The sequence below is a fragment of the Stomoxys calcitrans genome, chromosome 5 (assembly GCF_963082655.1).
Source record: "Stomoxys calcitrans chromosome 5, idStoCalc2.1, whole genome shotgun sequence".
NCBI classification, from domain to species: Eukaryota; Metazoa; Arthropoda; class Insecta; order Diptera; family Muscidae; genus Stomoxys; species Stomoxys calcitrans.
Genome location: NC_081556.1, coordinates 7,413,903 through 7,440,633, shown reverse-complemented (window position 1 = coordinate 7,440,633; position 26,731 = coordinate 7,413,903). Strand labels below are relative to the sequence as shown.

The following is a 26,731-nucleotide window of genomic DNA, read 5'->3' as shown; positions in this document are numbered from 1 at the left end:
AGAAACAGACGCAATATTCTCTTCTGTACGCACTGTACGCATTCGTGTGGTTGGTTTAATGTCCAATAAAGTAAACTGAGTGCGAAACTTGGTCACAATCGCATTAATTGTTTGCTCACTTGGTCGATTATGTAGACCATAAATCGGACGTAAAGCGCGAAACACATTTCGAACCGAACACTGATTTTGGTAATAAAATTCAATGATTTGCAAGCGTTGCTCGTTAGTAAGTCTATTCATGATGAAATGTCAAAGCATACTGAGCATCTTTCTCTTTGACACCATGTCTGAAATCCCACGTGATCTGTCAAATACTAATGCATGAAAATCCTAACCTCAAAAAAATCACCCTTTATATATTGAATTTTTTTTTGAGATTTGTTTTATAAAATGTCCATGTGTCAGTCAGGAGAAACTGCTTTCTGTCTAATTTCTATGGTTTCCTTATATGATGTTGATGCATCATAGTAGAATTTTTTCTAAAATCTTCATATGTATATCCATTTCTAACTTGCAAATCGAGTTTGGTGTTTTTTTCATTCAGCAATAAGTGATATTTGGTCGCCAAATACTTGTTGTTAATAATTTGCCTATGATTTGCATAGAGCTCCTTAGTGGTCATCATCGTGGTCATTCATATCATCATCATCGACATCCTATCCCCATGGTAATAACGTTCAAAATATTAATTGCTCTGCAATTTTTATAACGTAATTCATTGCCATCGTGTAAAATGTTGTTGGTGACAAGCAACACCATCCATATGAAAACTCAATTATAGTGGCTATCCACTGAATTGAAGTCCATACCAACTATACGAACATATCATTAAATGTGCAGTAAAGAGGAGTCTAAATTTTCATATAAAATTGTTTTTTTTTTATGATGATGTCAATGATAAATTGCCACTTTGCTGTGGCAACTATTTATAATATATTTAATAGGTGTTGTCAAAAAAGGTGTCAATTGGCAAAAATGTATGCAATTTGAGTATATGATGTGTGATAATGGAATACTTCATATTGGCCATTACCGGGAGAATAACAACATGTTGATTTTATAATTGAACTGGTTGAAGCTGTTTCTACGAAAGTTTGTACATTTTGGTAAGCCAAAAAAAGAGAAAATTTAGATAGATACAATTTTGATAATAATGAAAATCTCTAGTTAGCAGCATCAGATTACAACATAAAAAATTCACAATGACACTTGGTTGTCCCCAGATCAAGAATTGATCACGTTGTGATAGATGAAAAGCATTCTTTCAGCGTGTAAGATGTTCCGATCGTACATCCTTGGAGCAAATATAAATTCGGAGCATTACCTTGTTGCAGCAAAGCTTCGCACCCTTTTGAGTATGGCGAAAAAGATAAGATCTGATACTGCACAAAAGCTGGACATTGAAAAGCTTCATACACAACAGATGTCAACGGCATACTCTACTCGACTGATCCAACTGCTCGATAAAAGCACTCCTTGTTCCGATGATATAATGGGGCAGTGGTAAGCCATTGCCCACTCCATGAAAAATGCCGCGAAATCCGTACTTGGGTACCTGAAGCCTTCCCCAAGACACCCAGGGTATAACCAAGAGTGTCGAGATGCTACTAAAGCCATGAATGCGGCATATAGAGCAACCCTGCAACGTGCCAAATGAAGGAGAGGTATCGGGTGATAAGGAGAGAGGAGAAACGTCTATTCCGCAGAAAGAAAAAGGAAATGGAAAGACGTGAGTGTGAGCGAATTGAGATGTACAGGAGTCAGAATGAAGTGCGGCGTCAGTGTGAGCGTATTGCGATGTACAGGAGTTAATTTGAAGTTTAATTCTACCAAAGAATTAAACTTCAAACTAATTTTGCTTTGGTGCAGGCACATCCTCCTGCAGAGAGAAAGAAGGAAATCTGGTAACTGGTACAGATAGTGCGCTGAGAAGTTGGAAATAAAATTTTACCCAGATACTACTGACCGACGATGAAGGCGAAGAGGATACCGCAGAACCAATCCCTGATGATGGTATAGAATGTTTATTTCCTAGTCAGAATGAGGTCCAAGTAGCTGTAACCCGACTTGAGAATATCAAAGCAGCAGGGGCCGATAGGTTGCTCGCTGAACTATTTAAGCATGGAGGCGACACGCTGATAAGGCGTAGGCATCAGCTTTTCTGCGCAATCTGGCTAGAAGAACGCATACCCCATGATAGGAACCTCAGCATACTATGTCCCTTACACAAGAAAGGAGACAAGACGGAATGTGCCAACTACAGAGGGATAAGTCTCCTCCCCATCGCATACAAGATGCTCTCAAGGGTGCTGCGTAAAAAGTTAAAGTTAAGTTCACACAGCGCCTAATACTGGAAAAGACCCGAGAAGGACAAATCAACATCTACCATCTCTTTGTTGACTACAAAGCCGCTTTCGACAGCCCATATCTGAGTTTGTTATTCCTGAAAAATCAATAAGGTCCTGCAGGATGGCCAATACACGATCCTCAGTAGGAATAGGAAAGAGTCTCAGTTTCAAGTTTTTTTGCCTGTTAGAACGTAGATCATTACATTTCACAATTTTTGTTTGTTTCTCTTTCGAGACAAGTTCAATAATCGGAGATTTTCTTTGCAAATTGAAAAGGAAAGCCAGAGATCGCAACACACCAACCACCATGGTAGGCGTTTCGTCTTTAGTTAGAATATTTTTTCAACCATATTAGGTGTGATGGGTTCAAGGGCCGTGCTTAGGTATATTGTATTTGAATCGTATTTATTGCGAAAACGACTCTAAGATACAAATACCACGTTAACCACGCTCGACAACCCTGTCTATTAGCTGTACTTTTCCCTAGGCATGCGTTTTCTTGTAATGACAGATTTTTTTTCTGCGACAATTACACTACTTCCATGGTACACATGAATTTGTCCATCTGTTGGAAGTTGGATTGATAACTTCGAACGCTATACAACGGCAACAGCTCTGGCTGTTGCTCCGTGTAGCCAGGTTCGAATCCCGGCCGGACTCTGCCGAATTTTTCATTTTCAAGTTTTTTGCCTGTTAAGGCGAAGATTTCACAATTTTTGTTTGTTTCTCTTTCGAGACGAGCTCAATGATCGAAGATTTTCTTTGCAATAAGAGTCTCTCCAAACCGTTCAGTTCCAAACGAAATTTAAGACAAGATAGATATGGCAAACTAATCACAAGAGAACACATGCTATGCCGACGACATCGATACCATAGGTCGGTCACCTTAAGTAGTAACTGCAGCCTTTGAAGGAATCAAAATGTGGTGAATGTGGGTGTGGTAGGAAATGGAGATAAGAAAAGTTGAATGGTATCAACTTCCACAACTTCTTGTACACTTGAATAGATAAAGAAAATGAAGAAAATTCGGAACCACAACATTGAGGTAGTCAACAACTTACCTACCACGGCATCGCCACACAGTGGGAGAAAATCGAAAAAATCGTATAAAATAAATATGGTAGAGATATCTCTTTTAAATTTGGAATGGTGAGAGCTGAGGTGTTAACGAGATAGTGTGCAAGATTTCAAGGCCTTAAGTTGTCCACTAAAGTTGGTCACCTTATCATTTTGAAAATTTATTGGGGCTGTTTAATCTTCTTTTGTGGTCCGATTTCCAATTTTTTTGCTGGATAGTGCTCAAAAATCGCTATGAAAAAAGTTCGCTTGAGGTCTATAATATCTTCACTAGTTTTGGGGTTATACGACTTTTAATTTCTTTTTGCATTTTTGACCGAGGCCTGTTTCGTATTTTGCAATTTACGAAGGCTTTTGTGGTTCGAGTTTCATTTTTATGCATGATTTGGATTTGTGTCAAAATTTACGAAGACTTTGCCGCCAAAAATGTCCACACATGATAATTCAGTTAAAAGTCATACAGTTTTGAAGTCAAAAAATGGATTTTCATTGATTGTCTTTATTGGAAAAACTTGTATAAATACTTTAATTTTCTCATTTTTTAATTTTCTATTTTAGATGTGTTTTAAGTGAAATTTGAATAAGATATATCAACTTAAACTGGTGCTGTATATATTTCAAAATAGGTAAGTTCGGCCGGGCCGAATCTTATATACCCTCCACTATGGATCGCATTTGTCGAGTTCTTTTTCCGGCATCTCTTCTTAGGCAAAAAATGATATAAGAAAAGATTTGCTCTGCTATTAGAGCGATATCAAGATATGATCCGGTTTAGACCACAATTAAATTATATGTTGGAGACCTGTGTAAATGTCAGCCAATTCGAATAAGAATTGCGACCTTTGGGTGCTCAAGAAGTAAAATGGAGAAATCGATTTATATGGCAGCTGTATCAGGCTACAGACCGATTCAGACCATGTTGATGGTCATGAGAGGATCCGTTGTTCAAAATTTCATTCCAAACGGATAAGAATTGCGCTCTCTAGAGGCTCAAGAAATCAAGACCCAAGATCGGTTTATATGGCAGCTATATCAGGTTATGAACCGATTTGGATCATACTTGGCACAGTTGTTGGATATCATAACAAAACACGTCGTGCAAAATTTCATTCTAATCGGATAAGAATTGCGCCCTCTAGAGGCTCAAGAAGTCAAGTCCTAAGATGGGTTTATATCGCAGCCTCTAGAGGCTCAAGAAGTCTAGTCCCAAGATCGGTTTATATGGCAGCTATATCAAAACATGGACCGATATGGCCCATTTACAATACCAACCGACCTACACTAATAGGAAGTATTTTAAGCGGCTAGCTTTACTCCTTCGAAAGTTAGTGTGCTTTCGACAGACAGACGGACGGACATGGCTAGATCGACATAAAATGTCACTACAATCAATAATATATATACTTTATGGGGTCTAAGACGAATTGAGTAGCTACAAACAGAATGACGAAATTAGTATACCCCTATCCTATGGTGGAGGGTATAAAAATTAAAAAAAAAAAACTCTCGAGTTCTCAAACTCCAAAGTCCGGTTTCCCCATTCGGGCTAAGGTTTTTTTCCTTCATATGTCCTTTAAACCCATGCAAAAAATATGTGCACCTAGTAATATTTGTATCCTTCACAGCAAATTTACTTAAAAATGCCGATTTTGAAACCATCTTTGCCCGAAAGGGGTATTTTGGGGATTTTTTGTAAAAAATTTCGGGCATAATTTATTTTTAGTTTTTAAAGGACATTATTATCTGCAAATTCAAAAAAATCTCTACTTTTTTTTCTTAGATTTTTTTTTTGAAAATTTTAGTCGGTTAATTAATGACATGCTTGAGATGACTAATTTTCAAACACCATGGATCAGCTTCATCATACTTATTAGAAAACACCTCAGCATTGAGCATGTCAAGTTTCGTGTACATATCTCAATCTGTTCAAAAGTTCCAGAAATATTTCCAAGATTTTTCGATTTGGCTACACTGTGCGACGTTAGCATAGTTAAACGTATCGAACGTTACAGCGGTTGGGTTGGCAAGATCATGTTGTCAAAATGCATAAAGAAGCTTCAGCGAAGAAGTCTTTTGAAGGCGAGTACTATGATACACGCACACTGGGACGACCAAAACTCCGATGGAAAGATCAAATGGTAAAAGACATCTCAAAAATTGGTGTCCGACATTGGAGAAGGGCGCAGCAAATAAAGGCGCTTGGAAATCTAATCTCTATTTGGCTAACGGGAAAAAAGTTCTGCCGTTAACTAGTATTTCGACTATTTTCAATTAAATTGTACTACAAAAAAACTATGTGTTGAACAAACAATACATTGTCAAAGGATTTTAGCCGAGTAGGTGGGGACAGTAGGAATCTCAATACTCAATGCCACCAATACTATTTTTTAAACAAACTATTGATTAAAATGCTTTCAAATAAATTGCACTCGAATTTATCAATTTTTAAATTTTTTAAACGATTGTATGCTTCTATATCAAAGAAACAAAAACAAAAACTTTTGTTAAGAGTTTATTTTCTTTTTATTTTTTTAACACTTTGTTATAATCAAAATTGCAAAATCAATTTAAAACCAAGGCAAAGAAAGTGTTGAACAAACAGCCCATTTAATTTATGTATTTCAAATATTCATGAAGCAACTAAACTCATACAAATTTCAAATAATCTCAACTATTTTAAAATTCCAATTGGAAAAATTATTATTACTCTCTGTTGGATGGCAAACTGCCTCGCAGTGTGCATTGTCGGGTGTTGGATTGTTTGTTTATGTGTACATATGTTTTATTTTCTAATTAAAAATTTACAGTTATGTTTAGAGCCTTGGTCATGCATGGTACACACGCCACACACCAAGCAAAAACTACAACCACTACAATAACTGTGTATGAGTGTGAGCTTTTGCAAATAATCACAATAAAATATTTAAATAGAAATTTTACAGGAAGGAGAAAAACTAACAACACTTGATGATGACAAGTTATTACTAAAAGTGAAGCAGCAAAAACGAAAAAAAAAAAAATATTCGAACAATGAAAAACGAAGTTGGATTGTAAAGTTGAGGCAAAGTTTCAATATCTGCATTTTTCAAAGAAACTTATCAGGGATGAAGACACAAACATACTCTTACTTTACTTACTTTAATTGGCTATGACAGAATATATGTTTCATTAGCCGAAAGTAGAATAGCGTTCCAAGCAGCTTCTTCTGCGCTATTTCTATAATCTCTGACATTCATTCTGGCAACATGAACTAGGGCAGGCGTTTAACTATACTATCGTCGTCATACAGCTCCTGGTTCACACAACGCCTATATTCTCCATTAACTCAAACTTGTCCATATACTTTACAAAGAATCTTTCTCTCGAACACTCCATGCGACATCGCATGCTATCATCGCATGCAAACACTGCTATACTATCGTCGTCATACAGAGCTTGTGGTTCATACGTCGCCTATATTCTCCATTAACGCAAACTGGTCCATATATTTTACAAAGAATCTTTCTCTCAAACACTCCAGGCACTTCCTTATCTACTCTCACAAGTACCCATGCCTCAGAACCATATAACAACACGGGTAGTATCAGTGTCTTGTATAGTGTAATCTTCGTCCGTCGAGAGGTGGCCTTGTTTCTAAACTGCTTACTTAGTCCAAAGTAGAATCTGTTTGCCAGTATTATTCTTATTTCAAAACTGGTGTCATTCGTTTCGGTTACAGCGGTGCCGAGGTAGATAAAGTTGCTGACTATCTCAAAGTTGCGGTTGCCAATTTTCTTTATCTGACCGGTGTTACAAGGTGTTTCGGAAGTTGAAACCATCCATTTCGTCTTATATCCATTAACTGCCAGACCCATTTTCCAAATCGGTCTATAACCTGATATAGCTCCCATATAAACCGATCTCCCGATTATAGTTCTTGAGACCCTGGAAGCCGCAACTTTTGTCCGATTTGGCTGAAATTTTGCATATAATTTTCTGTTAGGACTTTCAACAACTGTGCCAAGTACCGTCCAAATCGGTCAAATTGCAAATTTTGAACATTCCACTAAGGAACAGGGGCAAACTTCTCAGCAATGAGTGCTGTCCTATTCAATATTAAGCTCAATGATAAGGGGCCTCCTTTTTGTAGCCGAGTCAGAACGGCGTGTCGCAGTGCGACACATCTTTGAAGAGAAGTTTTACATGGCATAGTACCTAACAAATGTTGCCGGGATTCGAACTCAGGCGTTCACCGTCATAGACGGACATGCTAACCTCTGCGCTACGGTAGCCGATTTGATTGATTTCCCGATTTGACTTCTTGAGCCCCTAGAAGCCGCAATATTTGTCCGATTTGGCTGAAATTTTGCATGTAGTGTTCTGATATGACTTCAAACCACTGTGCTAAGTACGGTCCACAGCGGTCAAAAACCTGATATAGCTCCCATATAAACCGATCCCCGTATTTGACTTCTTGAGCCCTCACAAGCCGCAATTTTTGTCCTGTAATGACTTTCAACAACTATGCCAAGTACGGTCCAAATTGGTCTATAACCTGATATAGCTTCCATGTAAACAAATCTCCCGATTTGACTTCTTGAGCCCCTAGAACCCTCCTTTTTTGTCCCATTTGTCTGAATTTTTGCATGTAGTGTTCTGTTATGACTTCAAACCACTGTGCTAAGTACAGTCTACAGCGGTCAAAAACCTGATGTAGCTCCCATATAAACCGATCCCACGATTTGACTTCTTGAGCCCTTACAACCGCAATTTTTGTCCGATTTGGCTGAAATTTGGCATGCAGTGTTCTGTAATGACTTTCAACAACTTTGCCAAGTACGGTCTAAATAGGTCTATAACCTGATATAGCTGGCATATAAACCGATCTCTCCATTTGGCTTCTTGAGTTATCACAACCGCAATTTTTGTCCGATTTGGCTGAAATTTTGCATGCGGTGTTTCGTTATGACTTCCAACAACTGTGCCAAATACTGTCCACATCAGTCTATAACCTGATATAGCTCCCATATAAACCGGTCTCTCGATCATCCTTGTTCGGTTCCTAGAAGCTTTAATGTTTGTTGGTTTGAGAGAAGTTTAATATGTAGGATAAAATTATGCCCTTCAACTCAATTTAGTTTGTATAAATTTTTAGTTGAATCCATTGTAATGGGTTTCCAAGATTCGGCCCGGCCGAACTTGTTTTCCAATGGAATAGTAAAGCCAGAAGATATTACAACATTAATCCTAGTGTGACGCGTTTTAATCCATGGTGGAAATTTCATCGAACAATTTTTAGATGTAAAGTCTTCAAGGGGCGTATGTTGTTCGATTTTACACCCTGTCTGCTAACTGTTCTTCTTCCAATGCATTTGTATGTGTGTTGTAGTGTTCGATTTTTTTGTCCATGCAACTGCAAGACTCCCATGGTATACACAAGTCTCTGTGCATCTTTCGGAAGTTTTGTCAATGTCTTCCGTTTTTGTTTAAAACCTTTATTTCGCTTTGTGGTCATTTGATTTGCCCTTGTCAATATTTTCCATAATTTTTCATTCCATTCAATTTGTAAACATATACAAAATATTAAAAATCAATTGTTTTTGTATATATTTTGTTTTTATTTTTATATGCCAACTGCATAATCAAACCAACAAATCAACATGGCTCTCACCTACTGCAATTGCAGTCACCTGCTGTAAAATGGCAATGGCAATAACACCACATACACAATCAATCAACATTCACTAACACTAACACCACTGCCATAACAGAGCGTCATTGTTAAATGGCATGAGATTTTTGTTATGTCAATAATAGATTTATTGAAAATTTTCTAAAATATTTATGATTCTAAATGGACTATAACAATAGCAACAGCAACAGTAAGCATGGCAACAATAGCAAAATATTTTATTTCCGTTGGACTTTGTTTGGGGAACTCATAAGTAAACAACACGTGATTGCTATTCCAACAGCTAGGACTTTAGCATGAATTGGAGAATATTTAATGAGACCAAAGTCCAATGTATGGGTCTTTCTATAGAATGAGGTTTATTTTTATACGACTTCTTGGAAAACACATATAAACAAAACATGAACTCACATATAGCGGAACATAACTAAATGATCTATCAGTAAAAAAAAGGGGAATATTATGCGGTCTGTGACCAAAAATTTTGAATAGGTTAGGTAGAGTTTAAGTGGCAGTCTGAATCACTTAGACAATTTAATCCACTTCAAGCCCCCATGTTCAATAACAAGCATGTTCAATTCGAGCCCACGTAGTTGGAGGTGTTAATACCCTTGGTTAGGAGCGGAGCACTATATAAAACACCTTCCGATCTATGCGTCACGGCACCCTATTGGAAAGGCAACTCCACAAAGAGCATAGCTCTAAACGCGATTCTTAGTCTTAGTCCTTAGTCGGCTTAGTCCACAGTTGCTTGGTATGGGGCCTCACCTGCCGGATTAAAGTATAAGGTCAGACTTTATAAGTGCGATATGGATTTAATCCACAGACACCAAGTTGCTCCCAACTGGGCCTCACGTACCAGATTAAAGTATCAGGTCAGACTTCGTAGCCCAAAGACTACTACCAGTTGGATTACAAATTGTCCTCGACTGCTCAACTACGGAAAGGAGGAATTGCCCTAAGCAGACCCAAAGCCTGCGTACAGAATAAGAATCAAAGAACATAAAAAACACGAACAGGCCATGGAAGTCCTCAAGGGCTATGCAACACATATCAGTTCCAACAGGAACTCAACCATAAAATGACCGAACACAACCACAAAGCAACGAAAAACAAGTAAAAGCGCATTCGGTCATGCCGAACTTTGGATACTCGCACCATGGATATATTTATCATCCTATTTTATTATAGCTCTACTATATCCATATTGGGTCGAGCTGGGCATATTTGGTTCAGCCTTATAAAAATTATAGGCTAAAATTTCAGAAAAAACGGTTTATAAATGAGACTTTTATCAGTGTAAGAGCTTATATCGGCAGATAGGGCTAAACGGCAGCTATAACAAACCATAATCGGTTCGGATATAGGCTGGCCCTGATGGCACAGTGAGTTGGATTGGGCCAAAAATCAAATCAAATCGAATTCAGCGAATTTGGGTTACAAATGCGGCTTTTATTGCCTTAAGACCCTGAATCCGCAGATCGGTCTCTATGGCAGTTATATCCAAATACGATTCGATCTCGACAATACCTCGTGCGCATAGCGGTTGCCCTTCTGCAACCTAATAAGGTGTTATGTGGACCATAATCGGTTCGGATATCGGCTGAACCAATCCAACTCATTGCGCCAAATTTAAGTTAAATCGGGTAATGCACGCGCCTTTGATATATTTAAGATCCTAAATCGGCAGATCGGTCTGTACGGCATCTATATCTAAATTTGGTCTGATGTGGACCGTACTTGGTTCCTATATCGGGTGGCCCAAACAAACTAAATTTTGGGCGAAGTCGGATAATAAATGCGCCTTTTACGCACTTAAGACCCAAAGTTGGCAGATCGACCTTAATGGCAGATATATCCAAATGTGGTCCGATGTGGGCCATACTCCGGTCCAATATCGAGCGGCCTTGTTCAACTTACTTTTCCAAATTGCAGAGAAATCGAGTGATAAATGCGGAATTTATGTGTTTAAGTCGCTGAATCCGCACATCGGTCTAAATGACAGCTATATAAAAAAATGATTCGATCTGGACTACAATCCGTTCAAATATTGAGTATCCTACTGCAACTCACTGTTTAAAATTTCAGCGAAATCGAACAATAAATGCGGTTTTTATGTGCTTAAAACCCTGAATCCGCAAATCGGTTACATGGCAGCTATATGTAAATATGGCCCGAGATGGACCATATTCGGTTCCTATTTCGGGGGCCCAAGTACAACTAATAGTTTCAATAAATGCGGTTTTTATGGACTTAAAATCCTGAATCCACAAATCGGTTACATGGCAGCTATATGTAAATATGACCCGAGATGGACCATATTCGGTTCCAATTTCAGGGGCCCAAGTACAACTCACAGTTTCAAATTTCTGAGAATTCTGATAATAAATGGGTCTTTCATGAGCTCAAAATCCTAAATCAGAACATTGGTCTATATGGCAGCTGTACCCAAATATGATCCGATTTGGACCGTTCAAGAACTTATACTGCGACTTGAAAAAATAAGGATCTGTGCAAAATTTTAGCTAAGTATCTCAAATTTCAAAGAAGGACACACAGACAGACAGACGGATGGAAAGACAGACGGATGGATAGACAGACGGATGGGCAGAAAGACAGATGGACAGACAGACGGATGGACAGACAGACGGATGGGCAGAAAAACGGATGGACAGACAGACGGATGGACAGACAGACGGATGAACAGCCTGACGGACGGACAGATACACAGACACCGTTTTAGAATTTTATGACGATCTGAAATTTTCCCCCTATTCTATGATGGTGGATATACAAATGAAGGATAACAAGTAAAAGCGTGCTAAGTTTGACCGGGCCGAATCTTATATATCCTCCACTATGGATCGCATTTTTCAAGTTCTTTGCCCGGTATATCTTTATAGGCTAACAAAGCATAATGAATAAGAATTGCTACGCTATTGGAGCTAAGTCAGGTTATAAACCAATTCGGGTCATATTTGGCTTGGATGTTAAAGACAAGATCCCATTGTACACAATTTCAACCAAATCGGATTAAAATTGCGCCCTAGGGGGACTTAAGAAGTAATATGGGGAGATCGGTTTACGTGCGAGCTATATCAGGTTTTGGACCGATTCAGAACATATTCGGCACGTAGTTTAGAGGGCATAGAAGAAGTCACTGTGCAAAATTTCAACTCAATAGGATAAGAATTACGCCCTCTAGAGACTCAAGAAGTAAAATCGGGAGATTGGTTTATATGGAAGCCATATCAGATTTTAGACCGATTTGAACCATACTTGGTACATCCATTTAATGTCATAGAAGACGTCATAGTACAAAATTTCAGCTAATTCGGATAAGAAATTTGCCCTCTAGAGGTTCAAGAAATCATATCGGGAGGTTGGTTTATATGGGAGCTATATTAGGTTGTGGGCCAATTCAGACCATATTCGGCACGTATATTAGAGGGCATAGAAGAAGTCACTGTGCAAAATTTCAGCTGAATCTGATAAGAATTACGCCCTCTAGAGGCTCAGAAGTAAAATCGGGAGAAAGGTTTATATGGGAGCTATATCAGTTTTAGACCGATTCAAACCATACTTGGTACATCCATTTAATGTCATAAAAGACATCATAATAAAAAATTTCAGCCAAATCGGATAGGAAATGTGCCCTCTAGAGGCTCAAGAAATCAAGTCGGAAGGCCGGTTTATATGGGAGCTATATTAGGCTATAGGGCGATTTACACCAAATTTGGAACGTAAGTTGGAGGTCATTGTGCAAAATATCAGCCAAAGCTGATAAGAAGTGGGCACTGTAGGGGCTCAAGAAATCAAATCGGGAGGTCGGCTTATATGGGAGCTATATCAGGTTATGAACCGATTCAGACCATATTCAGCACATATATCATAATACAAAATTTCAGCTAAATCGGATAAGAAGTGTGCCCTGCAGAGGGTCTGGAAGTCAAATCTGGAAGCCATTTAAATGGCATACAACCTCGCAAGTATCGCCAACACCGCGAAAATTTTTTCTAATGTTCTCGTCAGGTTTCGAACCCAGGTATTTAGCGTCACAGGCGAACATGCGTCGTTTAGGGTGTTAGTGATCATAACGATGGTATGTTTGGACTTCCAACATCCTTGCAAAGGCCCATATAGAAGGCTGGCATTATGAAATGGTCTAACTCATACAATTAAACTTACAGGGGTTTCAGCTTATAAACGGTCAAAAAATGTGAAACAAACTCAGAATTAAGATGCTTTCTAGCAATGTCCATCCGACAGAAGGAGTACACAATGGAGGCCTTTCTCGATACTGAGGGTCGCCGTCGATAGTCACTGCCCTGAACCGCACGGGGATCCACCCGAGTTTCTCGCGGTGAACTGATAATATGCTTCATGGCACGATTATTAATGCGGACTTGGAGAAAGTATGATCAGAAGTCGTTTGACAAGGGGAACGCCTCAAGTAGGGGTGTTCAAGCCGATTCTCTGGAACCTGGTGATAAACAAAGTCCTATGGGATATCAGCGAAGAAAAAGTGAAACTTGTGGCATATGCTGACGACATCTCCTGTTGATTCGAAGCAGATTTCTGTCAACGAGATTATGGAAAGGAAGACGGACAGTGCTCTTCACTCAGAGACATAAGAAACCGGGTTTCAGACTCCCGTCTTTGGAGCGAACCCCGCTGCAGTTGTCAAAGCAGGCGAAATACCTAGGCCTAGTCTTCGATTCGAAACTGCCCTGGAAAGAAATACTCAAGAAAGGTAATGTGCGCCTTCGACTCCTACAGAAGGATGTTCGGTAGGAACTGGGGAGCTAGCCCGAAAATGATAAACTGGGTGTACACGGACATTGTGAGACCAGTGGTGACGTATGGAGCACTGGTATGTGTCACTAAAGTATCGCTTAGGCTGAGGGAATTTGGCATTCTGAGAGAAGTCGGACACGGCCAATGCTGCATTTTGGAGGGTATGGATACTGAATACAGATTGAGGAGGGTCTCGAACTACCCTCGGCAAGCTCCACTCGGGAAAGGTTGTTCAGGTTGTTCGCTTTTTAAAGGAAGGGAGGAGCGGAAGGCGGATGCTGGTTTTGAGCTGGATGAGACATTGGTCTTTACCAGCATGGTGTCAGGGACGGGACTGGGGGTTTTCGCGCGAATACAATCGACATCGGTATTTCAGTTAAACTGCTGGTCGTGAGCACGGCTCTATGAGGTTAGACCAGGCACCTTCGAAACCTGAGATATATGTGGACATTACACAGATAAAAATATTTTTGAAAACCAACAACTTTATTCGAAAAAACGACGACAAAATTTGTTAATTTTCCTGCAACAATTTATTTTGAATCTTAACAACGCAACTCAAGAATTTGTTGTTAAAAAGCCAACATATAAAAACAACAACAACAATATTACTCATTAGCTGCAAAACCATTAAACTCCACAGTACATGTGCTATGGTGTGAAGTGGGTGTTTGTTAGGCACGCGCTACTTACTTGTTCTCGTTCGTTTACTGCCTGCTCTCGGGTTTTCTCCATGACTCTCTCTACTACTACTCTAAAAACGATTTAGTCGCCGCAGAGGTTTGAACCCATGGTCTCATGTTTGCACGCATCGTCTAGCCTACCGACATCACTTTGTTGATGATGACATGATGGGTTTGCAAATAATGAATGGCACTGTAGTCTGGTATGGTACATGGAGCAGAAGAATTTTTTGAAAATCCACAAAATTTCAACTCTTTAAATTGTCAAGTCTCAATGATAAGGGGGCTCCTTTTTATAGCCGAATCTGAACGGCATGCCGCAGAGCGACACCTCTTTGGGGAGAAGTTTTTACAGAGCAAAGTACCTCACAAATGTCGCCAGCATTAGGAGGGGATAGTCACTGCTGAAAAAAAATCTGATATTCCTGCCAGGATTCGAACCCAGGCGTTCAGCGTCATAGGTGGACTTGCTAACCTCTGCGCTACGGTATTATGACATAGCTGTCATAATACCGTGTCATATAGACCGATCTGCCGATTTAGGGTCTAAAGCCTTATTTATTACCCATTTTTGCTGAAATTTAAGACAGTGAGTTGGACTAGGCCATCCGTTGTTTGAACCGGAAATGGTCCACATCACATCCTATTTCGGTCTAGCTGCTATACTGACTGACCTGCCAACATTGGATCTAAGACCTATAAAGAACGCATTTATTAACTGATTTCACTGTAATTTTAAACAGTGTATTAAGACTTTCAACATCCGACCTAAATATGGCCTATATCCGACTTTATTTAGATATAGCTGTTATAAAGGCCGATATGCCGATTTATGGTCTTAAGCCCGCATTTTTGTCCGTTTTCTCGGGAATTTTAAACAGTGAGTTGTTTTTAGCCTTCCGTTCAGACCAGATCCGAGCAGAATATTATCCAGATCAGACCATATTTAGATATAGCTGCCATATGCTGAAACTGTGACTTGTACAAGAATTCTCGGCACCTGATGCAGACCAGCATGGGTATGGTAGTGGAGATGTAATAGATATGGTAGTGGAGTTGTAATAAAATAAGATGATGAATATACCCATGGTGACGCATATCCAAAGGTCGGCACGGCCGAATATAACACATTTTTACTTGTTCGTTTTCATATCCTTTCATCTCGCTGTGCCCTCTTCGGACGCAGCGGGGGAAGTGTTTTCCATCATCATAACTTTTCTGCCGAAATTAGCACGCTTTTACTTGTTCTTTTTCTTCTTTTGCTTGCTAGGATGTCACAATGGGCCGGACTAACATACGAGCGAACTCAACTTTCGATTGGACTTCTCATTAAACCTGAACCTAGCTAAAGACTTTGTTAATATTTTCTTTGTGATTTAGATCATTTTTGTTTTCAACGCACCATTTATTCAAACTATTGTGCTATCTATTACCAGCTACATAGATATCAAACTTGTGTAATAAATATTTCAAGGACTTCAATCAGTTGTATCAATATGCAAATATGGAAATTGCACCAAAATGCCATATTGAACATCCGCTTATATTGAAAAGTGAATTGTGAAACGAAAGGCTAACAGGAAAGATTGAATTCTAAGTCCTAGAAAATATATAAAAAAGTAATCTTAATAAAGTAAAATTTATATTAAAAAAAATATGAAAACTTAAATAAGCAAAATTTTGACAAATTCTTTGATTGGACAAAATAAATAAAATGTTGAAAATTTATAAAAAAAATTGTTAAACTTTAAATTTGTAATAATTGAATGGATTTAATAATGCCTCGGTTTGCTGTATAAAAAAATCTCGTTACAAATACCTGCTTCATGACACTATAAGGCTTCACCATGAAACTATCAGCCTATCAGCAAAAAAAAAAAAGAACGCCACAAAAAAATAATTGCATTTTTATTCTTTGGTCATGGCAGCAAAAAACTACCTTGCTGCAAGCCACAAATCCTGTGCAATTTATTCAATTACAGTTGTCAATTAACAAAGATGTCAAGAGCCGCCATTGCTTGCCACCCAACATCATGGGTGAGTCCAAGCCTATAAAAGTTGCAGGAACCACTACAACAACATGGGGTTTCTCGCTTGTCAGTTTCACTGACCATGACAAGAAAACAACGGCAACAGCGTTGCCATAAAAACATTGCTTCAAAAGCCAAATAAGACATTAAATCAGTTTTATTGTCGTCATTCGATCAAAGATATTAATGAAAGCAGGAAAACATGGAACAAAATAGCAACAACACACCATAGAATCTCATTAAACTAAGCAAGGCCACTACAATGAGTGTGTCAGAGGCGTACAGCAAATAAAGAAAGACATTTTTTTTTAAATATTTCTTATGAAGTACTGCTCTAAGGTCAAATAGATATCCGATAATATGAATGATATACTTAAGAAGGAAACTCTATTCATTTGGTGCTTTGCTTGAATAACTTAAAATGTTTATATCTCTCCTAAAAAGCTTCACAAAATATGATCCAATTCCGAAAATAACTTAAAATGTCTGTACCTTCTTATGAAGTTCTGCTCTAAGGTCAAATATATATCAGATAATATGTATGGAATACTTGAAAGGATACTTACCCTATTCGTTTGGTGTTTTGACTGAATAACTTAAAATGTTTATATCTCCCTTATAAAACGTTACGAAATATGAACTGATTCCGGAAATAACTTAAAATGTCTGCACCTTCGTAATTAAGTCTTAGGCAAAATTAACTTATTTCAAAAATATGAACAAATTTCCCTTATAAAGGTTCTCAATATTTGACTTAACGCGATTTTTCGAACATATTCCGGCTCAAGATCATATTCAATGGTTTCTATTCAAAGAATTTATTCAATTTATTTTTTTTATTATTTTATTCAATTTTATTTATTCAAAGAACTTATAAAAGTTAAACAAGTGTGTGGTGTTGCCGAAACACTTTGACTGGCTAGGTGAATCGAGAATTCTGATCCCTATGTAACTTCATCAACATCTTTGTCAAATTGATTACGGTTCTCTACATAATCAACGACTATTGATTACAGTGTAGATCACGCTTTTGTTTTGAAACAGGGCTCGAGAAGCCATCTAACTGTCCTTAGCACAATAAGGGAGTAGAAAGCCTTACTTTGCACTATTCCAGTACAAACTAATCATCAATGCTAAGAACAACAAGCATTTCAACTCTTTTTGTTGTGAACTTGAACATTCATTGAATGTCATTGCAAGTGCTTTTGTGCTTACACCACAATAACCAACAGCACAGCGACGGGCTGGTGCGTTTGATTTGTCTATTTGCGCTCTTTTGATTTTTCCAGCTCGAGAACATACTTAATACTGTCTATTCAAACATAGGATAACAAAGAACTTGTAAAAGTTGACTTAACTTCGAAATATTGTACTAGGGGTGCAAGATGACTTTAGGTCTACTTCAAATACCTACAATCATTTTTTAGTGCAAATTATGCCAAGAAACATTCCATGAAGAAACATCGCGGATACTTCTCTCACATCATTACTATTGGGTTGCCTAAAAAGTAATTGCGGATTTTTCATAAAGTCGGCGTTGACAAATTTTGTCACAGCTTGTGACTCTGTAATTGCATTCTTTCTTCTGTCAGTTATCAGCTGTTACTTTTAGCTTGCTTTAGAAAAAAAGTGTAAAAAAAGAATATTTGATTAAAGTTCATTCTAAGTATTATTAAAAATGCATTTACTTTCTTTTAAAAAATCCGCAATTACTTTTATGGCAACCCAATATATCCGAATAACTTGCCACTGAGCGACATCTCTTTGTGAGAAGTTTCTTTATTACAGAAGAAATTTTTTCTCATATTCTCGTCAGGTTTCCAGACTACGCGTTCATCACCATAGGTTAGGGATAAGAGCTGACAAAATATCGATGGCACTATCGATACAATCGATATTGTATTTTTTTTTCTGAATATCGATTGATATCTTTCCTTTCGATACTATCGGCAAGTTAAATTTATTGCATAATTAAACAAAAATAAGCGATCCCACACATAATGTACACCTTGCGTAAAATTTTGTACAATGATTTTTCTCATGGCTTGCAATTTAGTTTATTAAGTTTGGTATTATTCGGTCTGTGCATTGATACTGCTTCTACATAAATCGATCTCCTGATTTTTGCTTCTTATTTTCGCTTGAAATATATTGGGTTGCCCAAAAAGTAATTGCGGATTTTTCATATAGTCGGCGTTGACAAATTTTTTCACAGCTTGTGACTCTGTAATTGCATTCTTTCTTCTGTCAGTTATCAGCTGTTACTTTTAGCTTGCTTTAGAAAAAAAGTGTAAAAAAAGTATATTTGATTAAAGTTCATTCTAAGATTTATTAAAAATGCATTTACTTTCTTTTAAAAAATCCGCAATTAGTTTTTGGGTAACCCAATAGATGATGGGAAATTAACGATAGTATCGATACTATCAATATTTATTATTAGAAATATCGAATTTCTCGATTATCGATAGTTTCCAAGATCTAGGGATTAGTATGTTTGAACATCGTAGCTTCTACGTCACGGCGGCCTTCATTTCAGTCAGTTCATAAACTTAAAATGCTTCCAGCTCCTTAACAGGAGGTTTAATCGAATATGATGATTCAATTTGTAGCCACATAAAATTTTAATACACTTCCCAGTTTAGGACTTTTTTTGTGTCCCATATATTTCTCCAATATTTTTGTTGATTCCAGATTTTCTCTGGTAAATTAAAAGTAGCGAACTGAATTAAAAGGCAGTTTTGCAAACATCTGTCATACCTATGTCAATGATCTAACAAGGCCAACCATTCTTCGCCGTTGATCAGTAGCACCAGACTTCAACACTTCATTATTCACTAACCCACTCCGCTGAAATGCTTACCATACATTCAGGGCTTTTACATGTGTACGCAACAAATTTTTAGCCTACTGCCACATCTCTTCGGAGGCCACCGTAGAACAGAGGTTAGCATGTCTGACTATAATACTGAACGTCTGGGTTGGAATCCTGCCGGTCGTCAGATTTGACTTCTTGAGCCCCTGGAAGCAGCAATTTTCATCCAATTTGATTGAAATTTTGCATGTGGTGTTCTGTTATGACTTCCAACAACTGTGCCAAGTACGGTCCGAATCGGTCTATAACCTGATAGAGCTCCCATATAAACCGATCTCCCGATTTAATTTCTAGAACCCCTGGAAGCAACAATTTTTTCCGATTTGACTGAAATTTTGCCTATGTTGTTCCGTTATGATATCCAACAACTGTGCCAAGTATGGTCCGAATCGGTCTATAACCTGATAGAGCTCCCTTATAAACCGATCTCCCGATTTGACTTCTTGAGCCCCTGGAGGCCTCAATTTTCATCCGATTTGACTGAAATTTCGCACATAGTGTTCTGTTATGACTTTCAGCAACTGTGTTAAATATGGTCCAAATCGGTCAAGAACCTGATATAGCTTCCATATAAACCAATCTCCCGATTTGACATCTTGAGCAATTACAAGCCGCGATTTTTATCCGCGGTCCAAATCGGTCTATAACCATATATAGCTCCCATATTGTAGCAGAATCCATTGCGGTGGGTTCCCAAGATTCGTCCCGGCCGAACTTTGCTTGCTTTTACTTGTTTTGTTTTGATTTTAATAGTATTTATTGATATGAATTTATAATGATTTACATTTTAAATAGGAATTTTCATTAGCAAAGCTTTTATATAAAAATGTTTCATAACTTTAAATAATTTTTAATTTGTAATTATTTTTCACTTATACAAAAAATAAAAAAAAATAACACAAGCGTGTCAAAACTAAAAGTCTCTTTGAACTTTGTGATAATTAAAAAGACTTTAGCTTAATGACGCCTTAATGAAAATTTTCCTATGATAGCAAGTAATTGCTACTCAGCCACTACCCTTTGGCATTTTAATCTAAAATGTTGTCTAAATTTTGGTTCTTGTTTCTAATTTCGTGGCTTGCTCTTCCTACTTGTAAAGTAAGTTTAGTATTTTTAATTTTCTATATGAAATCTTAAAATTATCGAACACTAGGCCGCTAAAAGACGCTTCAACATTGAGATAAAAGACATTAGCTGTTATCGTTTAGGCTCAACCGTTAAGCGCTTGGAGTGCAGATTTAAGAAAATCGCTCTCAGTCATTTCATAGCAAATTTTGAATTTGAATTGGAACGTGAGTTATCGCGAAATGCCGAAGGTCGTATCCTGGTCACATTTCAACTAGGCAATAGCGCTAAAATTATGACATTTCTTGATCTAAAATCCAATATTTGTGATTTTTTAAGTCAGATAATGACAGTGCCACTGATCAAGCGTGTCTGGAGTGAGACAAGAAGGACCAGCAACTTACCCTATGCCTGTCCTTTGAAGGGGGTATGTAAATCATAAGTCATAAAACTTACACATATCGTTTTTTAACTTCTGTCTGTGTTTTGTTTGTGTCACCCCTAGAATCATCCCTACTACATGGCCAATTACAGCATAAAAGATGATCTTTTCCCCACTTACACGCCTTACATTAAATTCAATTTTTCCGTTAGCTATATTGAAAGTGGCAAATTATTCGCCAGCTCTAATATTGAGGGATCTGTTGTTCCCAAATAGTTAGTGTTTATCGCATTAACATAAAAAATATCTTTGAATATTGGTAAAAATCAAGATTTTAATAAAAATGTTTTCTGAAACCTGCGTTCTTCAGCAATATTTCGCAAACTTTTAAATCAAAAAGAAATAATTTCCATGAAATTTCTCTTAAGACAAAATTTCCATAAAATTTTCTCTAAGGACAAAATTTCCCTGAAATTTACTCTGAAGACAAAATTTCCATGAAATTTTCTCTAAGGACAAAATTTCCATAAAATTTTCTCTAAAGAAAAAAATTTCCATGAAATTTCTCTCATGACAAAATTTTCATGAAATTTTTTCTAAAGACAAAAATTTCCATGAAATTTTTTCTAAAGACAAAAATTTCCATGAAATTTTCTCCAAAGACAAAATTTCCAATAAATTTTCTTTGGAGACAAAATTTCTATGTGAAGACAAAATTTCCATGAATCAAAATTTCCATGAAATTTTCACTTAAAACAAAATTTCCATGAAATTTTCTCTAAAGACAAAATTTCCATGAAATTTTCTTTGAAGACAAAATGTCCATGAAATTTTCTCTAAGACAAAATTTCCATGAAATTTTCTCTCAAGACAAAATTTTCATGAAATTTTCTCTCAAGACAAAATTTCCATGAAATTTTCTCTCAAGACAAAATTTTCATGAAATTTTTTCTAAAGTCAAAATTTCCATGAAATTTGTTTAAAGGCAAGATTTCCATAAAATTTTCTCTAAAGACAAGATTTTTATGAAATTTTCTCTAAAGACAAAATTTCTATGAAATTTTCTCTTAAAATAAATTTCTATAAAATTTTCTCTTAAAAAAAAATTTCCATAAAATTTTCTCTTAAAAAAAAAATATCCATGAAATTTTCTCTAAAGACAAAAGTTCCATGAAATTTTCTCTAAAGACAAAAGTTCCATGAAATTTTCTCTAAAGACAAAATTTCCATGAAATTTTCTCTAAAGACACAATTTCCATGAAATTTTCTCTAAAGACAAAATTTCCATAAAATTTTCTCTAAAGACAAAATTTCCATGAAATTTTCTCTAAAGACAAAATTTCCATGAAATTTTCTCTAAAGACAAAATTTCCATGAAATTTTCTCTAAAGACAAAATGTACATGAAATTTTGTCCAAAGACAAAATTTACATGAAATTTTCTCTAAAGACAAAATTTTAATGAAATTTTCTCTAAAGACAAAATTTCAATGAAATTTTCTCTAAAGAAAAAATGTACATGAAATTTTCTCCAAAGACAAAATTAACATGAAATTTTTTCTAAAGACAAAATTTCCATGAAATTTTCGCTAAAGACAAAATTTTCATGAAATTTTCTCTAAAAACAAAATGTCCATAAAATTTTGTCCAAAGACAAAATTTACATGAAATTTTCTCTAAAGACAAAATTTTCATAAAATTTTCTCTAAAGACAAAATTTCCATGGAATTTTCTCTAAAGACAAAATTTCCATGAAATTTTCTCTCAAGACAACATTTCATGGAAATTTTGTCTTTAGAATGACTGACAATGACACTCATCTGAGTGGTGTTCATTTGCAAATAACACACGATGTCCTTCAACCAAATTGAAAATAAAATCCACTAACTGATTACTAAAACGTTCGCACATCTCTCACTCTATTGCATTTGTGCGTGTGTTTGTAGCGAACTTGTTTTTATGTGGCATGCGATACAGTTGAAACATGGTGGTTTTTATGTGGCATGCGACACAGACAATTGCTTTGACCAAAGTGGCTATTGAGTGCCAAATTTTGGGTTTCATACAGTTCTCTGGTTGGTAGGTTTTTCCAACATATAAATACCAAGTTAATTACAGAAAAAATCGGCGAGGATAAATCCAAAATACTTAACTTCCAAGATCTGAAACCGCCCATAGGATTTTCGCCGTTATACCGACCGTTTCGCTGTTCCACAATGTTGCATGCACATTTGTCGCCCACTCCCTTAACTCGGGGACTGGGTCGACCCGAAAGGCTTCGGGTTAACCAAGTTTATTGATGGCAGTCGTCTGGCCTTCACCGCCAAATCGTCTGACCTTTCATTTCCCCTTACTCGTTATGGCCCCGCACCCAAACGATGCGGATTTTGCTATCCTCAGAGAAGACATTAATCTCCTTCTTACACTGCAAGACTGTTCGTGACCTTACCGTCCCGATTGTTATTGCCCTTATGGCAATTTTATTGTCGGTAAAGATGTTTCACACTCGAGCACCACACCACTTCCGCATTCCATGATCGTCCGGATCTCCGCCTGCAGGACCGTATTATCAGGCCAGGCAGCCTAAAACAGATCTCATTCCCTGGGTTCTCAATGTAGACCGCCAGGCCCACTCTGTCCGCTAACTTTGATCCATTCGTGTAACATGATCTTCCAGATGGCAATACTAGGGTTCGGTCAATCCAAAGCTGTGACGATGGCAGCAGTGCCTCGCACTCGACTTCAAGGTTCATCTCAGGTATCCGATCCGAAACCTCTTCCCTTCCTTTCAGGTTTCCTATCGTCGCCTCGATTATACCGGTTGTTTTTATGTATGGTATGAGCTGCTAAATTTCAGTAAAAAAGGCGTAAGTTCTGATAATGGCTGTAACTGGTACGAGTGTTAAGGATTCTTTTCCAAATTTCTTAAGTTCTGGTTAAGAAATGCGTTTTTTGTGTGTTGGATGCCTTCGTTCGGAAAATAATGCTGTATGGCAACTGTATACAAATATGTTTAGATCTGGTGATACTCAGATGCTGAAGGGTTCATGCAACTCGCTATAATTGCGAAAATGTGTAGTAAAAGCGCATTCCTGGGTTCAAACCCATACAACAGGAGATCGCTTTATCCAAGCTTGGCACGGTTGCTCAGTGATATCGGGACAGTAATATAGTTTTTATTATCTCAAGATTTCTTATTGGAAGATCAGTATAAAGGGCCATGTTTGAACATAAGACTGTAGATTGATTTAAACAAGCAGACGGACGGACATATCTAGTTCGACCATGGAAAACGACTATCAACTTACGATTACTTTGTACGTATATAACATATATAATTTGATGTGTTGCAAATGGAATGGCAAAATGGCCAACCATTGTTGGTACAAAAACATATACCGCGTTGTTGGCTTGAAGAACATTTGGTAGGTTTTGGCTGTGTTTGGTAGGATTTTTCTAAAATTTTGGTATTCAATAATTTTCTTGAGTGGCAGCACTGATCATAGGCGAACATGCTTACCTCTACGCCGAAAATTTCTAGGAAATTTTCTCTTAAGATAAAATTCTACGAAATGTTCTCTTATTAAAATGACGTAAATGTTATAGATCTGTTATCATTATTTAAAGTAATAAAATGGAACTGAAAATAATATATGCATGATTTTTCACCTACCATATGATTTGGTATTCATTTACAAAAGCTTTCAGTATTTTTAAAAACTACTCAAGTGTATCCACAAAACCTTGACCGTTAAGGCAATTATAAAACAATTTATTTAAAACCATGTTTCTAAAGCAAATGCTATCCATATTTGAAATAACAGATATACTTTAAACGAAAACAAAGCATGACGTTCAAAATTGTAGTCCTTTTAATATTGTGCGGTGCCTTTATCACCATCGAGGTTAGTAAAAATCCTTTTCGGGAAAATACTTGCAATACCTGTGCCATACCTATTTGTTCGCCAACAGACAGCCAAAAGACGTTTCAATGTTGAGTTACACGAACTTAAATGCAATCATTTTGGAAAAGTCACCAAATGCCTAGAGTGCCGCTATTTGAAAGTAACCACCAATAACTTTGTTATAAACTCTGACGTTGAATTTAATCACGATTTGGCGAGTGATAGCGAGGTACGTCTTTTGTCTTCATTTAAAATTGCAAAGAGCGACAAAGTGGTGACATTTCTGGACTTGAAACTGAACATTTGTGAAGTGTTGAGTCAAATAATGTATGTGCCCTTGGTGAAGCGGATCATAAAAGAAACAAGGAGGACCAGTAATCTACCCTATGAGTGTCCCATTAAAGGAGTAAGTATAAATTTATGATGATATCTAAAAATTTTTTGAATCTCAATTTTGTGCAATAGAACTACCCGTACCACTTGACTAACTACACTGTCACCGATGACCAATTTCCCACCTACACACCCTATGTAAGTTTCAATTTTTCCTTGTTTTTCTTTGAAAATGGGAAAATATTTGCCAGCTCTGCTCTTAGAGGATCAACCATTCCAAAATAGAGAGCGAGGGAGAGAGGGAGAGAGAAAGGAGTATTGCCAAACAGAATATCTAGGATAAGAGAATTGGTATTAGTCAACATTTTTACATGTAATTGAAAATATTCAACAAGTGAAATTTTATAACTTATCAGAAATAAACCTTAGTGAGAGTATAAAACTCTAGAAAAGGTTTTTTAATAAATTATTTTAGGAGAAATAAATAAAATCCATAAAATTTTCCCTTAAGACAAAATTGCCATAGAAGTTTCTCTAAATACAAAATTTTCATGAAATTTTTTCTAAAGACAAAATTTCCATGAAATTTTCTCTAAAGACAAAATTTCCATGAAATTTTCTCTGAAGACATAAATTTTATAAAATTTTTTCCAAAGACAAAATTTTGATGAAATTCTCTTTAAAACAAAAATTTCCATGAAATTTTCTCTAAAGACAAAATTTCCATGAAATTTTCTCTAAAGACAAAATTTCCATGAAATTTTCTCTAAAGACAAAATTTCCATGAAATTTTCTCTAAAGACAAAATTTCCATGAAATTTTCTCTAAGGACAAAATTTCCATGAAATTTTCTCTAAAGACAAAATTTCCATGAAATTTTCTCTAAAGACAAAATTTCCATGAAATTTTCTCTAAAGACAAAATTTCCATGAAATTTTCTCTAAAGACAAAATTTCCATGAAATTTTCTCTAAAGACAAAATTTCCATGAAATTTTCTCTAAAGACAAAATTTCCATGAAATTTTCTCTAAAGACAAAATTTCCATGAAATTTTCTCTAAAGACAAAATTTCCATGAAATTTTCTTTAAAGACAAAACTTCCATAAAATTTTTCTCTGAAGACAAAATTTTCTCTAAAAACAAAATTTCCAGAAATTTTCTCTAAAGACAAAATTTCCATGAAATTTTCTCTAAAGACAAAATTTCCATGAAATTTTCTCTAAAGACAAAATTTCCATGAAATTTTCTCTAAAGACAAAATTTCCATGAAATTTTCTCTAAAGACAAAATTTTCATGAAATTTTCTTTAAAGACAAAATTTCCAAGAAATTTTCTCTAAAGACAAAATTTCCATAAAATTTTCTCCAATGACAAAATTTCCAAAAAAATTTTCTCTAAAGACAAAATTTCTCATGAAATTTTCTCTGAAGGCAAAAATTCCACGATTTAATCTTTTAAAACCGAACGCAGCATTGTAATCGAACGTAGTCTTATAACCGAATGTAGTAGTAAAACAGAACATTTTCTTATATCCAAACCTAGTCTTTTAACCGAAAATATTCTTATAAT

The 26,731-nt window shown here is 36.5% G+C and overlaps 1 protein-coding gene across 2 annotated transcripts in view; it reads left to right on the top strand.

Annotated features, from left to right (window-relative positions):
• LOC131998152 (uncharacterized) overlaps positions 1 to 26,731 on the top strand; it is a 65,864-nt gene that overhangs the window by 37,644 nt on the left and 1,489 nt on the right. The window lies entirely within an intron of this gene.